At 41.8% G+C, this 12,105-nt stretch overlaps 1 protein-coding gene and 1 long non-coding RNA gene across 5 annotated transcripts in view; one reads left to right on the top strand and one right to left on the bottom strand.

The window, feature by feature from the left end:
* rbl2 (retinoblastoma-like 2 (p130)) overlaps nucleotides 1-12,105 on the top strand; it is a 304,767-nt gene that overhangs the window by 184,762 nt on the left and 107,900 nt on the right. The window lies entirely within an intron of this gene.
* LOC121279959 overlaps nucleotides 1-12,105 on the bottom strand; it is a 52,132-nt gene that overhangs the window by 9,088 nt on the left and 30,939 nt on the right. The window contains exon 2 of the long non-coding RNA XR_005943532.1: nucleotides 6,892-7,058. This is a non-coding gene — a long non-coding RNA (uncharacterized LOC121279959). The remainder of the gene's footprint in view (nucleotides 1-6,891; nucleotides 7,059-12,105) is intronic.

Below are 12,105 nucleotides of genomic sequence, written 5' to 3'. Positions count from 1 at the left end.
TTGTGATGAATTTCTCAAGGCAGCCAAATTTCTTCTTCCAAAAGCCCTTATGGTTGACTACCAAAAGCCTTGGTCAGGTCATCAAACATGAGTTAGATGCCCAAATTCTGTTCTTGGCATCTCTTCTGGGCTGTCTAACCATAAACGACATATCAGTGGTTTCTCAACTTTTTCTGAAACCGCACTGACTTTCTGGCAGCCAATCCTGGTCACGTCATTGCACTAAGCGGTTTAGAAGAACTCTGGCGGAGACAATGATGGAGAGGAGTGAGATTCCTCTATGACTGTCCAAAGATTGGCGAGTTTCTTCCAGTTTGTACGTGTGGACAATGGAGGCATCTTTGTATAAAAACTGAAAGTTCTGGAAAAATCCAGCAGGCCTTGCAGTATCTGTGGAGAGAGAAACAGGGTTAATGTTTTGCATCCAGTATGACTCTTCTTTAGAACTCTGGATGGCATCTTTGTATTCTTGTGGGATGGTTCCTTGCTCCCACAGAGACTGAAAAAGTCCAGTGAGCTTCTTGAACAGCATGACTTCCAGCCTTGTAAGCTTAAATGGGGATAACATCAGCTCCTGGAGCTCTGCCGCTAGACAGTGGTTGATTGTAATTGCCGTTTCTAACAGCGTGGGAGGGTTATCAAGAGAGGAGTTGATGGCAACCTGTGGCATCCCGCTTCTTCATTGATGGACAAAGGCCGATGGAGGATGTGGTTAAAGTGCTCTGCCCGTCCTCCTAGAATTTGGGCTTTTTCTATGAGCTGTGTTGACCTGGCAGCACCAAGGATTGGTGATTAACCAGTGGACTTGGCCTGCTAAACAGGCTTTAGAGCATCGTAGATTCTCTTCCAGTTCTTCTGTCTGCATCTGACTGAAGTTCATGTGCTTTCTGATTCAGCAAAGTGTTTTGCATCTCTCTGAGCTTGCATTGGATGGTCCTGCGGATGTTTCAGTGGGCATCGTGCTTGGATAGTGATGACTTGGCACTGAGGTGAAACTTATAAAGCCCATGTTTCTCCCCTCATTGTTTTCATCGTACTTACGTTATTAGAGGGACTTTTGTCACCAGGATTCCTTTAAAAAAACAAACAGTTAAAAAGAATTAGGACCCACTTTGACATCCCTTTGTCCCTTACAATGCATCATAGTGGCAGAATTGATGAATCTATAGAGACGCAGAACACACAGTCCTCTGGTATCATTCCACTCTTTTCAAATGCACAGCCATGCCCATGTTTTAGCACTGCACTCCGAATCTTCTGAACTTGTAAGATCTTTGTGCACCAGGATAATTTCTGGGCCCCACAAGAACACAAGAAATAGGATCATATAGCCTTTCGAGCCTGCTCTGCCATTCAATATGATCACAGCTGACCTTGGGCTTCAACTCCACTTTGCCGCCTGTTCCTCATATCCCTTGATTCCCTAAGAAACCAAAAATCTGTCTATTCTAGCCTTGAATATATTCAATTATGGAGCATTTACCACTCTCTGGGGCAGAGAATTTGAGCTGTTTGGGTCAGCGATGTGCCAGCAAGGGAGATCTTCCAGGAGGCCCCCTCCAAATCATTGCCTGGATCCAAACTTAGCAGGGGCCCATTGGATGCCAGGAAAGTTTCATCGATATGAGGAAATGACCCTTGAATGGACCCCTAATTGTTCTAATTGGCTACCGATTCCCATGGTAACCTTCCCTTGGAAAACTCGCCTATAGGTGGCACTGTATCAGGGAGCTGTCTTGATGGAATTTTCCGCTATTTTCCTGGTCCCCATACCACCTCCAAAGCAGCCCCCACTCAGCTGGCAGCAGGATTCTGGCCTGCATTTCTGTCATGTTAATGTGTGCCTATGAAATGTTGCAAGGAACAAATATCAAGCACAAATCCAACACAGAGTGCCACAGAGTATACTACGCGTATATGATGATCAATGAACAGGTCCCCTTCTGCCACTGGTTGGAGGCGGAGTTTCTCCTGCTTAGTTTTATCCCGTTAGGCCCTTACAGAGAAAGATTGCAGAAGGCGTATCTATTTGTAATCAGTTTGCTACAACTGTGGCATACCTTCTCTGATCTTACACATCATCCTCCAGAACCAGCTGGCAGAGAGGGCAGGCCACCATAATACTCACAAATTCTGTTTAGGCAGTTTGCACATATACAGATGACAGATGTGGTACAATTCAAATAGTTGTAGATGTGGATAGCTGTAATTGTGAAACTCAAAGCCACTGTGAAATAACTAATGAAATTACTAGGTCAACATGCAGCTGTTAATGCAACTACCAATTAAAGGACACATACCAACATAGTTGAGTGGGTCAACTATGCAGTGTCCATCTGATGTGGGTGCTATTGAAGCACTGAAAATGCATTTTGGGACAAGGACCTCACTAACATTGGGTTCTTAATGAGCCAGCACGTAGCTATTGTGTACCACAAACTCAGCACCACAAACTTTTCGGGATATTATCTCACACTATGTGCAGTATGGGGAGATAATAGTGTAGTGGTAATATCACTGGACTTGTAATCCAATTGCCCACACTAATTCTCTGGAGACATGGGTTCAAATCCCACCATGGCAGCTGGTGGAATTTAAATTCAGTCAATAAATTTGGAAAAAAAAACTAGTCTCAGGAATGGTGACCATAACAACGATTATATCTGTAAAAACCCATCCGGTTCACTAATGTCCTTTATGGAAGGAAATCTGTCATCCTTACCTAGTCTAGCCTACGTGTGACTCCAGACCCATGGCAACGTGGTTGATTCTTAACTGTTCTCTGCAATGGTCTAGCAAGCCATTTAGTTCAAGGGCAGTTAGGGATGAGCAACAAATGCTGGCCTTGCCAGCGATGCCCACAACCCAGGGAAGAATAAAGAAAAAAGAATTGACAAAGAACAGTCCTCAGACCTGATGTGTATCAGCATTATGGATGTCAGCTTTTCATTATGAACCCCATAATTTTGTTATTGCTATTGATATAACCATGTGAGGAGGGGTAAAAATGACTCCCCTAGTTTACCACTCAAGTATGACCCCAACACGGCATTTTGTATATTTGGAAAGATGAACTGTCAGTGCTTAACCATTTATGTGATGATTACAAAGAAACTAGCCTGGCAAGCTTTCTTAAGTTTAAAGTGAAGAGGGGTTAGTTTTATTAGGTGGAAAACCCACCCACGTAAAGATGTAAAAATATTTAAAATGTAAACCCAGGTCTCAACCTTCGCAACACACATGTACACACAGGCAAGCAGGTAACATTTATAAATTATACTATAGATAGTTACTTTCTTAACAAAACTAAAGTTCAATGCTGAAAGGTAAAAAAACATTGAGAATTCACTATTTGAGTCCTTGGCTGGGGCAGATTTTTCTCCATGATGGTCTTGGGATTTCAGGCGTTGGAGCCCATGTAAAACTGCAATTGCTGGAGACAATTTCTTTTAAAAAAAAAAATCTGTCTTTTCCAGAATTCGATGATTTTTGCATCTGAGGCTTCTTTTAATGGAAATTCACTACCTCTGTGCTGGATTTTTAACTAGAGATAGGGCCTTAACTTGGAAGAGAAGCAAAGAAAGCTTCTTACTGCTTCATTGGCAGCTTTTCTAGTTTACTGTTTTAGCAGCTTGCCTGCTGTATTAGAGATTTCAAACATGGTTATTTCGGTCACATGATCTCTTTCCCCATAATGATTTCAGAAAGTGTTTGTTTTGCTGATGTCTGAACTGCACCTGTCTTTTGTTTCATGGCTGAGGGGTTGGATTCTGTAATGTCCCAGCCATTCACTCCTGAATATCCATTATCCATCTTGATGAGGTTGGAAGAACACCCTTCCATGTAACTATCATCCTAGTAGACTTTCTATGTCCACTTGAGAGGTCGCCTTCTAGAAATGTAAATGTGCGGCCCAGTGCAGTTTTCAGTAAATTCTTTTGAAGGAGTTCTTGATATCAAATTCCAGAGAAGGATGATGTGGCATGTCTAAATTGTAATTCACATTGGAACTTTCCAGAAACTGGTTAACTTGCAATACCAGCAACCAGGTGACCTGTGGCAGCCATCTTAAACCAGTGTCTTTGCTGTTGTTTTAAAAGCCCTTTGTAAACAGTTCAATAAATGTTGATCAGCTGATGAAATTAAAGATTAATATCCCTCATGCACAAGTCACATCATCATGACACCACCATGAAATAAGCTGAGAACTAATCCTAGAGTAGTGACAGAACTAGACAATGTGGCAGACATTTTGAATTCTGTCACTTTGCTTCATCTTTCAGGATCTGACCTGTATCTTGAACCTATTTGCAGGATTTTCCGGCCCTGACACTGCAAACATCGTCACAGGCAGGACGGGAAAATTTGTAGAGCCATTGTGGCCAGAAAATCCCAGCCTATGTCTCTTTGCTTTCTGAATGCTTTATTGGAATAATTTACTTACCATTTGGCGATCTTTTCCATAGGCCAAAATTCTTATGGGATAGTTTGCTAAGTTTATGTTCCTGACAAAGGTCAAATACAACAGGAAATCATGGATAATGTGCTGTGATTTCCTAATATGTACAGCGGTGGCAAAGCCACATATCGTTAATGGTAATTATTCTTTAAAAATTTTAACTGTATTTTTCTCCTGTTTCATACTCTTCACATATAGTTCAATTTTTTTTAATTTGTTCTTGGGATATGGCATCTCTGGCAAGGCCAGCATTATTGTCCATCCCTAATTACCCTTGAAATTGAGTGGCTTACAAGGCCACTTCAGAGAGCAATTAAGAGTCAACAGCTTTGCTGTAGGTCTGGAGTCATGTGTAGGCCAGTCTGAGTAAGGATGGTAGATAGCCTCCCCTGAAGGACAATGGTTTTTAGTGAGTTTTTACAATCCAGTAGTTTCATGGTAATTATTAATAAGATTAGCATTTCATTCAGATTCATCAATTGATTGAATTTAAGCAGCTGCCATGGTGGGATTTGAACTCTGTCTCTGGGATATTAATCCAGGCTAGTTCAATAACATTACTGCTATGCTACCATCCCATCCCCCCTGAATCTTTTTTAATCTTTTCAACTGCCCTTTCTATTTTAGGTATCGTGCATCGGGTCTCATTAATGCTTTATAAAGTGGCCGTACACTGTTTTGGATTTATAGGGCCAGCTCTTGTTGGAGTGGGGCATCTCGCAACATGCACTGTTAGTTATACTTGTTTTTACACCATGCAGCTCAAAAATACTTGTGCCATAACGAGCTAGAAATGCAAGCTGATAACTGTATGGCGCGAGCAACAGAGCACCTGGGTCCTCAGCATATCTGTACCTCTTTATCCAGTGAGATTTAAGGATTGAGAAAGAAACTGAGGAAACAACTGACAAAAAGGGTGAATTGAATCAAATCATGTATAGAAAGAGGGAAAGCACAATTGGTTGGAAAGAGAAAAACAGGAGACATAACAGAAAAGTAAGAAAGACATTTAAAATTTGATATCAATAAAATCTCTAAGTACAATTTAGCACTCAAAGGAATATTCAAATTGTGGACCAGAGAGGTTGAATGGCCTTGTGTTAATAATTACCTCATTGTTAAAAAGGTTCTTGTGCTGCTAATTACCAAACTTATCTTTCTGTGGGGGCAGGGAAGGTAGTGGGGTTGGGGGTTGTTGGGCAGTTAATGTGCAAATAAAGCAAATACTAACAGGGATACTAAGGATGAGATGCCGTTTGCGTGAAGAGTAGAGCAGTGTAAATTGGCCAGCAAGTTCTGGAGTTATGCAACTCAAGACATATTTTTTAATTTCCTGCAATATTCCAGCAAGATCGGCCCATTGGCTATGCATACACCACAAAATTTTACTTGAACTTGTGACATAATTTTGGCTATAGCATAGGAAACCCATTTGTCTCAATTATATCTCCAGTTCATCCAGGAAAACAGGGTAAATATTGTCGTCCTATATGTGGTAAATTTGTGACAAAAACATTTTTTTTGCATCTCTGCCTCATTAGTTGCCTTTTATTTACATCAGTGATTCCATTTACTGTCAAGTAGGAACTACTTAAGTGTTAACGCAGTATTTGTGCTGCTAATGGTCAAGTTTTAAAAAAATATTTAATCAGATAAGAATTACTGAATAATTAATTATACTACCTTTTGGGGGATCTGTACTATTTGGTGATTAGAAGCTGGAATGTTTTGCTTATTTTCAGCTCTTATTGACATATGGTTGTTGTCAGCTGCAATAACCTCACTACTACATTTGACATTTGGCGTTGATTTATATTAGAGAGTCAGGGGACTAGTGATAATTAGTGCATGCTCTTAAATATATTTCCTACTTCAGTTGAAACGTTGAGAATGATCAAGAGTTACACATTCTTGAGGGTTTTTTTTAGCTCATTCACCAGCAATGATCAGACTACCAAGGCAGCATTATTCATGGTGAATAGATTACTGTTTCTATACCACCAACCTTTTCTGCCTCTTATCATAGCAACACCACATTCTCAACAAGTCCAGACTTGTCTGCAGGATTCATTCCATAACCTGGTGCTTATAACTTCCTTTTTATTTAAATAGGCACTGTAGCATCATGTAGATACCTTTCAAAGAAGCATGTAAGTATATTTGATAGTTCATTTCACAGTATCTTAGTTTAAAATTATCGTTAATATAGACTTTGTTGATTTTCTGCCAGTTGAATATAAATAGCCTCTAAGAACTGTTACTATACATTAAATAAATCTAAATAGCATTAATAATAAGAAAATAGGTGTAGATTTTCCTATGTTGTGCCTGAAGAATGCTTAATTTCCAATACAGCGAAGAGGAAATAGTGACAGAGAACTAGTTCATCAGGTTCCCTGGACTCCTTAGTGTCAATATTACTAGAGCCGCACCTGCAATGGTCCAGTGTAAGTTAATGAGGTGCGAGGGACATTCGAAACTTTCTGCTTGACTTTTCTCGGACTTTATCTGCAGAGTGTCCAAATGGAGGGATGGCCCAAGAAATCTGGCGGTAGCATTTTCATCAGAATCCTCCATGGACTGGAAGATCTAAGTGGTCCTGGGAACACATGGAAGAAAGAAGTAACAAGAAACGTAAAATTTATATTCCACCCAAGATGGCCTTCAGGTTATGGAGCCTAGTGGCTACCGTTGTTCTTGGTATTGGCCAAAAGTATAGCTGCAGGCTGCTAAGACCTGTAGTTTTAATCTTGCTGTTGTCCTTGATCCCAGTGCAAGACAAAATTTAGCCAAATTCTCCCTTTGCAAGTACAATACCCCTCCATTATTCTGCACTTGTCAGGCACCCAGTGGGGGCTTAGAAATAAAAATAATTTCTTGAATGCTTATGATGTCACATTGGAATAATGGGTTACAGTCATATCATTGTAGTTTATAATTAAAATTGCTTGTAGGTGTGGCCAAGTGATATTTTAGAGGACTTTTGCCACTTGTCTTTTGTAAATTAGATGAGTTTGTTCATGCAATTTCTTTTTAATATGTACTGGCAGAACTGCCATGGATGTCCTTGTTTGAGGCCAGGAACATTATATTACGTGAAGTGAAATGTGTGTCCCTTTAAGGCTGCAAATCTAATTGCTGCTCCGGCTTACCACCACCTTCTCAAGGGCAATTAGAGGTGGGCAATAAATGTTGGCCCAGCCTGTGGTGCCCACACACTGTGAAAGATTAAGAAAAACACTGGGTTCATATGGAGCTCATTCTAGAGACTGCAGACATGCCATCTCCAGTAAATTGTATTTCTGGAGAATTTCTTTGTTTCTTAGTTGTCTTTGTGTGTGGTAAAGTTGAATGTAATGTTTGAAATGTGGCAGTGAACTGTGATGGACAGAAAATACATGCTAGACAGATGATTTTTATAATTAAACTAGCTAATTTACTATGTATTGCTCCTGATGATTTGGAAATTTTATAAAAACAAGTTATGTGAAGCTATTTTATTTGGGGAACTGAATACTGGAGACAGCACTGGAATCTGGGACCACTGGGAAGAAAATCCAGAATCTGGCAGTAGTGGGATGGGGTCTCTGGGTTTACATTACTTTGAGCAGATTCAGGAATCAGGGAACAGAGGAGGGTGCAAAGTATGGAAATGGTGTTCCAGTGTTACACTATTTGGAACCTTGACTGGGAAAGGGACCTAAGAGATTAATGTCTGGACTGCCATGACCCCTTTGGGCCATTAGGCACTTTGGTAATATGCTCCCACTGTTCACCCTCCTCTCAACCCTTTTGAACCATCAGCCACCCCCACACCATTTTATCCATCATCAGCACTTTTTTATCTTCAAGTGCTTCGAGGCAGAAACTTTGCATTTCTGTTTGCCAACTTATACAGTCTGCAATAAATTCTTAAATTTATCTCAGCAAAAGTGACTTCTCAGAACAGTCCAAAATTCTTTGTTCAATTTTTAGGTTATATACATTTAAGTACTAAAACGGTTTGTTGACTTTCTCACAAGGCTACGAAATTCAATGACATCTGAAAATGAGTGTGGGATTATGCTGCAGGTTCATTGCTTCTGATACACATAGTGTGCAAATTTCGTGATACCATCTCATTTAAATAAGTGCGCTGTTAAGTGGCTCCATGTCTGAACAGCAAGCACTAAATCATGAGAGATTAACATATGTGAAAGCTAGCCTTCACTTTTCTGCTCCTCTTAAGGGAAGATGCACTTTGGCTGGAGCAGATGCTGGGAAACATTGTAAAAGTGAGTTTGAGTCTGGGAAAGACACAAAAATGGCACAAGATGTAGAGGGTGGGCTCCAAGATTTTCTGCACTGTACTGGGGACATTGATTCATGAGGCAGAGAGCAGGAGAGATGTCACCTATCCACAAGGACCAGGAGGCCTGTCAGATGAATTTCCAGAAAGCAATTGGGCCTATAGCCATGACAATCAGGAGTCAAACCTTGAGGTCCTGGATGCAGGGCTGCAAGAAGTTTAATAACCTCACAGGAGTGGCCAAGGTAAGTAGACCACACTCTGATCATATGCCTACCAACAATCTCTGTCAATCACTATTCATACTTCACATTCATAGCTTCATCTCACCCTCACACACTTGGAACTGCTGCAAGCTTCACACCCATATCTCACAGTTTGCATACAACCGTGATAGGTACATCATCCAATCACATTGCACCACAATCACTGATACACTTCCCTGTCTCTTGCGGAACAAGGTGGTGCACAACTTGAGACAACAGCACCTGACTAGTGGGGAATAGGCACAGCTATATGTCCTTTCCAGCCATGGAGGAAATGATGATTGCCATCATTGGAGCAACCATGACTGAGCCTGTGGCAGGTGGTGGGCTTAAACCATTGAAGATGACGATATCCTCCTCCTCACATCACACTTGCTCCTTATACCACTGTTTCTCCTGATTTGCAAGTTGCAGATGGTGTAAGCATGCATATCTTGCTTTTCCTTGCATCCCTCACCACAACCCTATCCTTGCACCTTTCTTCTTTCAGATACTCAAGAACTGCAACCTGGCCAGGCAGTGGTGGAAGAGAAATAGGTGAAAGAGCAGGAAGACGGTGATGAAGAAACACCATCCTTCACTTTCACGCTCAGATACAGGCACCGCACGTACTTTAGAGGATCGCTTAGAGGCGGATACGGCATGTGGTGAGACACTGGGCATGAATGGGCTGATGCCTGGGCTTGTGGACAAGAGTACCATAGATAACAATTTGCTTGAGGGTAAAGCCACACACAAAATCTGCTACAGAGGCACAGATGAGGACCTCAGTGGGGAAGCCTACAGAAGAAGACAGATGCACACTGAAGGGCTTGGTGCATTGGCAGGCCTACCAAAATGCCTGCGGTCACTGTCAAGGAGCATGGAGGAGTCCAGCACCACTTGGTACAGGGCTAGGCACAGAGCTTTGAGCCCAACCTCTTTAGCGTGAATGTGATGGCCAACTCCATGAGAATATTCATGGAATTATCCATGATGCAGTGTCAGATGGCTGATGTCTCAGTTTCCATTGCAACACAAACAGCAGCCAGCTGATGTCAAGGGGCTGCAGTAGAAGCTCAGACAAATCATGTAAAATTGCTTGTAGTCACACAAGCTCAGGCTGCCCTCGTGCAAGCTCAGCTTGTTGTAATGAAGGCTCAGACTGCTGCCATCATACTGTGGATGCCAGTGTTCAAAGTGGCTTGCAAGTTGTCAGAACAGTCCAGCAATGTGTTGCTGGATTGCTGAGGCACTGCCTTGGGGGACTGGCAGTAGCAGAGTGAAGCACAAACCTGCTGTCTTCTCTCGCGATGACAGTGTTTCTCCTTTCGTCACATTTCAATCTACCAGTGCCCCTGGTGTTTCCTGTCAGCCAGCCAGTCCACACTGCTTGCTGCCCATGCCAGTGTGGTACAGCCTGAAACTGGGCTCTTAAAGCTCAAAGCCATCGACAGACTCCTGCCTCAAAAGTCAACAGCCTTCCACCAGCCATGCTTATTCACCAGGAGCTCAGGAGGAAGTAACAAGCAACATGGATAAAGGGGAACCTGTTAATGTGCTGTACTTAGATTTCCACAAAGTATTTGGCAAGGCGCCTCATCAAAGATTATTATGCAAATTAAGAGATCACGGTGTACAGGATAACATATTAGCATGGAAAGAGGGTTGGTTAGCTAACAGGAAACAGAGTAGGCATAAATGGGTCATTTTCAGGTTGGCAAGGTGTGACGAGTGGAATGCCACAGGGATCAGTGCTAGGGCTTAAGTTATTTACAATTTATATCAGTGAGCTGGATGAAGGGACTGGATGTGTGGTTGCTAAATTTGTTGATGACACGAAGACAGATAGAAAAGCAAATGTGCAGAAGAAATAAGGAGCCTGCAAAGGGACACAGGGCAAAAATTTGGCAGATGGAGTATTATGTGGAAAAATGTGAACTTGCCCATTTTGGCAAGAAGAATAGAAAAGCAGCATATTATTTAAATGGAGAGAGATTGCAGAACTCTGGTAAATGAATCACAAAACGTTAGTACACAAGTACAGCAGGTGATTGGGAAGGCAAATGGAATGTTGTTTATTGCAAGGGGAAAGGAATTTAAAAGTAGGAATGTTTTGCTACAGTTGTACAGGGTGTTGGTGAGACCACATCTGGAGTACTGTATACAATTTTGGTCTCCTTACTTAAGAATGAATATCAATGCATTAGAAGCAGTTCAGAGAAGGTTCACTCGATTGATACCTCGGATGGGAGGTTGTTATCTTATGAGGAAAGGTTGGACAGGCTGGGCCTGTATCCATTAGAGTTTAGAAGAATATGAGGTGATCTTCTTGGAACATATAATTTGCTGAGGGGATTTGACAGGGTGGATGCTGAAAGGATGTTTCCCCTTGTGGGAGAGACGAGAACTAGGGGACACAGTTTAAAAATAAAGGGTCTCCCATGTAAGACAGAGATGAGAAGAAATTGTTTTCTCTGAGGGTTGTGAACCTTTGGAACTCTGTTCCCTGGAGAGCAGTGGAGACAGGGCCATTGAATAGTTTTAAGGCAAAGGTGGATGTGTATCAATTCTTGACTAACAAGGGTTACCGGGACTGCATGAGATGTGGAGTTGAGGCCACAATCAGATGAGCCATGATCATATTGAATGGCAGAGCAGGCTCGAACGATTGAATGACTTACTCCTGCTCCAAATTCGTATGTAGGAGCATTTGGACAGGCAAAGGCATATGAAGGACAGGCACTAAGAAAATGCATGAGGGTGATTCCTTTTTTGTATGCAATATGACATGGTTTGATTTATAAATTTGACTTGGAATGTTTGTTTTGTGCTGACTTTTATTTTAGCATTGTAACCAAGCAGACACTGTGATGCTCAATCACAGAGGAAAGGTAAGGTGTAGGACTGTTGGTGAATGAAAAATTCGGATTGCATTCACTGGTACTGTGGTTAGATGAGTTGATCATGGACAGCCTGGTCTGAAATGAATAGTTAAGGTTGCCTCCTCCACCTCTCCTCCTCCTCCTGCTCATTATCATTATCATTCTCCTCCTCGTCCCCAGCCTGTCACTATATAGCTAGTGACAAAGGCTGCGCCCTCATGCTGGTGA

This window comes from Carcharodon carcharias, chromosome 7 (genome assembly GCF_017639515.1).
Source record: "Carcharodon carcharias isolate sCarCar2 chromosome 7, sCarCar2.pri, whole genome shotgun sequence".
Lineage (NCBI taxonomy): Eukaryota > Metazoa > Chordata > Chondrichthyes > Lamniformes > Lamnidae > Carcharodon > Carcharodon carcharias.
Note: the sequence above shows the minus strand (reverse complement) of the source record. Positions and strands in the feature narration are given on the sequence as shown.